Below are 4,786 nucleotides of genomic sequence, written 5' to 3'. Positions count from 1 at the left end.
TAATAACAAAATATCACTATTATTTTTTCATGTTAAATTTAAATTTAAATTATAAAACAATGAAAAGCTTAATTGTACAAGTATAGATTCATTATTTCGATCCCCTAGTTTAGAATTTCTAATCCTTCAAAGACCAAATTAGTTAGTATTAGTTCAAATACAAGCCAAAAAAAATACTAATTACCTAACATTTTGTTTAAGAATATAAATTATTCTCCTCGATCTATGTTAGCCCTTTCACTTTCGTTATTAAGGAATCATAATTTCTCCGCTTGATCATGTATATAACTAATTTTTGTCTTGAATAAGAATCTTTTAGCTCTGGAGAAAAAAGAAGAGGACAAAAGTACTGACATCATACTAAATACAAAATTTTTATTGAGAATGAAATCTTTTTGATTTAATCTAGGTTACCAGGGTGTTGGTATTGTTGAGGCTAATGGTCATAGTGGGGGTATCTGGATTCTATGTTCTAATTCAAATATTTCTGTGAGAGTATTGGATGTAGTTGATCAATGTATCAGTTTTGAAATCACTATGGGCAATACATCTAGTTACTGCAGTGCGGTGTATGCTAATCCGCATATACATCGGCATTCTTTTGGGGTGACTTGACAAGGATTGCTAATATGATCCACGGACCTTGGATTGTGTTAGGGGACTTTAATGATGTTTTGTTGCAGAGTGAAGTTAGAGGGGGGCAATTTAGACTTGCCAGAGCAGAACAATTTACGGAAACATTGGAGGATTGTGGGCTGTTTGATATGGGGGCTATTGGGAGAAGATTCACTTGGTATAGGAAGGTGAAAGGTGGGGTGCAGGTGGCCAAGAAGCTTGATAGAGCAATCATCAACCAGGACTGGCGACTAATGTTTCCGGAGGCTTATATTGAGGTGCTGGCGCGCCTTCACTCTGATCATTGCCCATTATTCACTAGGTGCAAGATGGCAAAGAGGGCTACCAAGGGCCATCGTCCGTTCAAATTTCAGGCTGCGTGGATGACTCATCCTCTTTTTAGGAATGTTGTTGATACAGCTTGGAATAGAGGAGCTCCGGATGTAGTCAAATGTTTGTTGGAGGTTCAAAAAGATGCAACTAGCTTCAATAAAAAGGTTTTTGGCAATATTTTTGTTACGAAAAGGGAGTTGGAGAGGCTTTTGAATGACGTTCAGATTACTCTGGAGAGTCGGGAGGATCAACAGCTTAGGATCAAAGAGCAAGTTTTGCATCAGGAACTGAATGCTGTCCTTCTTCAAGAAGAGTTGTTGTGGTATCAAAAATCTAGAGAACAATGGGTGAGATGTGGAGACAGAAATACAAAATTTTTTCATCTGCAGACAGTTATCAGGAGAAAGATGAACAAAATTCATGGGTTATTTTTAGAGGATGGGTCTTGGGCCACGGATACTACGACTCTAGAAATGGCGGCAAATTCTTTCTTTCAAAAGCTCTTTTCTACAAGGGAGGATATTGACCTGGACGCCATGGGGCCTTTTCCTTGCCCGTCTCTTAGTACTGAGGCTTGTCAAAAGTTAGTGGAACCGGTGACGTCTGAAGAGGTTAAACGAGCTGTGATGACCATGAGTTCGTTTAAAGCCCCAGGGCCAAATGGATTTCAAGCAATTTTCTACAAAGAGTTCTGGGACTTTCTTAGCAACGATGTGTGTGGACTGGTCAAGCGAGCCTTTGAGGGTGAGTCACTGAATGAGGCTATTTTCGATACTCTCATTGTTCTAATTCCTAAAGTGGAAGTTCCCTCTTCCTTACGGGAGTTTCGGCCTATTAGCTTATGTAATGTAATTTATAAAATTGTCACAAAGGTTCTAGTTAACAGGTTCAGACCTTTCCTGTCGGAGATCATTGGTCCTTTGCAAGGAGGGTTCATTCTAGGAAGAGGAACCACAGAGAATATTATCATTGCTCAGGAGATTATGCACTTCATGAGGAACACCAAGTCTCGAAAAGGGACTATGGCATTCAAGATTGATTTGGAAAAAGCTTATGACAGGGTAGACTGGCGTTTTCTGGAAGCTACTTTGGTCCGATTTGGGTTTCCAAAGGCTACCATTAATCTTATATTGAATTGTGTTACTTCCTCTTCGTTGGCAGTTTTGTGGAATGGGAACAGGCTCCAAAATTTCAATCCGAAGAGAGGGTTGAGGCAAGGAGATCCTATGTCTCCTTATCTATTTGTACTCTGTATGGAAATACTTGCCTGCTTTATCTCTCATAGAGTTTTCCAAGGTTTGTGGAACCCAGTTGCGGTTTCTAGGAATGGACCACGACTATCTCATTTGATGTTTGCAGATAATCTTTTGCTTTTCTGTAAGGCATCAAAAGCTCAAGTAATAGAGGTCATGCATTGTTTGGACTTGTTTTCTAAAGCGTCAGGTTTAAAGGTAACATCGGTCATGCCAGAGCTTCCAGGAAGACGGCTCAGGAGATTATTGAAAAAATTTTGAGGAAGCTCTCCATTTGGAAAGGACGCCTACTGAATAAGGCAGGGAGGCTTTGTCTTGTTAAATCGGTTATGGCCTCTATCCCAGTTTATGAAATGCAAATTTCTCTTCTCCCGAAGTATGCATGTAATAAAATTGATTCTTTGATGAGACAATTCTTGTGGAAAGGCCAAGCGACTGGAAAAGGGCTGCCTCTAGTCAGGTGGGAGGTCGCCATAACTCCTAAAAAGGCAGGAGGATTGGGTATTAGGGATACTTCCTGTGCTAACATGGCGCTTCTGGAAAAGTTAGTATGGGATTGTCTAAATAATAGTGAGAAGTTATGGGTGCAGGTTCTGAAGCATAAATATCTCAGGAATCAATCTGGTATGAACGGAAACAGTAGAAATTCTTCATCGGCTACCTGGAAGAACATTGTTAGTGCCTTTGAGCATCTCAAGGAAGGGCTTCATTGGAATATTGGAGATGTCCACAAATCAGTTTGGTATGATGAGTGGACTCCTTTTGGTAAGCTTTGCAACCTTGTTCCTTATGTACATATTTCTGAATCAGATTTTATGGTGGCTGACTTGTGGAAAGGGGTGTCTTGGGAGGTTGATAGTCTTACCACGCCTATTCCGCATGAGATTAAGCAGTTTATTTGTGGTCTGAGATATCCTAGTTTGACTGAGTTGGAGCCATAGTGGGAGTGGTGGCCTGCAGCAACAAAAAAGTATAGTGCAAGGGAGGGTTACAGATGGTTTATTAAAGAAAACATTAAATTGGAATGCCAACAGTAATTGGAACTGGTTGTGGAACACAAACATTCCAGAGAAGTTCAAATTTACTATGTGGCTTAGCTTACATGATGCTCTACCAACTGAGACCTTTCGATTCAAGCGGCATTTAGCTTCTTCAGATATGTGTAAGAGATGTAACAAGGTGCAGGAGACTATGGAGCATTGCCTTAGAGACTGTGAACGATCAAAGGCAATCTGGTATATGTTGGATCCTAGTATCCTGGACTCGACGGCTGGTACTGCTCTTGAAGAGTGGTTTCGGAAGGCCTTGGCTAACAATGAGGCGTCCTTTGGTGCAGGGCTTTGGTGGGTATGGAGACATAGGTGCAATGACATATTCAACACTGACAACCCTTGGACAGACCATAAGGTTGTTGCCTTGGCCAGAATTACCGCCAAGGACTTACAGGTTTACAGGAATCGAAGCAATGCCTTTAGGTCTCTCTGAAATTGCCTGTGTTGGGAACCACCGGTAGGCAATAGTTTTAAAGTTAATTGTGATGCAAGTTTGCATATGGATTCAAATTTAGCGGGATTTGGGTGTATTATTAGAGATTCTAAGGGAGATTGGATCTCGGGCTGCTCTGGAAGCATTCCCCCTTGGTCTATAATCAGATGTGAATTATTTGCTGCTTGGAGAGGGCTGGTTTTAGCTTGGGATTGCGGTTTGAGGGATATTATATGTGAAACGGATTGCCTTGACATTCTGCCCATCATGCATGAGCTTACAAGTGGGTATTCATCTGAAGTAACAGATTTGGTTCACAAGATTCAGGAGCTTTTATCTCGTCCTTGGCTTGTTCACGTTGAATGGGTGTCCCGAAAAGCAAATAGAGCTGCGGATTGGATGGCTAAATATGGTGCTAAGAGTAACTCTAATCATGTTATTTGGTCTGAGCCTGGTGTTGATCTCCAACGAATCATCCGCTCGGATTTAGGATAGTTTTTGCTTTGTTTCTTTCCTTGTTTAGACACCAAAAAAAATACTAAATACAAAATAAAAAATGGACGGGAGAATCAAAATAATGAGAAAGCAGAAGAAATTAAATCAATTTTTAATTATCTAACATTAGTCAATTCTTTTAGAATTTATAATTTGAATTTAAAATAAAAAATTTATAATGTAAAATCTAAAATTTAAAATAAACAAAATAATTAAAAAAAAAAGTAATTGATATTTTTTTTTTTTTTTTTCATTTCTGTATATATGTATGTTGATTGGTTCAATACGTTGACATGTTCTTTTCGTATTTTTATTGGTGAGTAAATTCATTGAAATGTTCAATAACCAATAAGGTAGTAAGTTATATTATTATACTAGAAGAGCTGGTGAGGTTTGGTTAAAATGTCAAACCTAAAAGATGAGCATATAAATTAAAGTTACCATTTCCGCGAGTTTGGTTACTAACATTATAATTTTCAATAATGTCGTCAAACATTGCATGCAGTATATGAAATGGGATTTTTTTATTTAAATTAAAAAATATAATATTTATCGATTTAAATAAATGTATAAGTATTTATAGAAATACATTTAGAGTTATATCT

The sequence above is a fragment of the Arachis ipaensis genome, chromosome B07 (assembly GCF_000816755.2).
Source record: "Arachis ipaensis cultivar K30076 chromosome B07, Araip1.1, whole genome shotgun sequence".
In the NCBI taxonomy this organism is placed as follows: domain Eukaryota; kingdom Viridiplantae; phylum Streptophyta; class Magnoliopsida; order Fabales; family Fabaceae; genus Arachis; species Arachis ipaensis.
The sequence above is the reverse complement of the archived record's forward strand: the minus strand, read 5'-3'. Positions refer to the sequence as shown.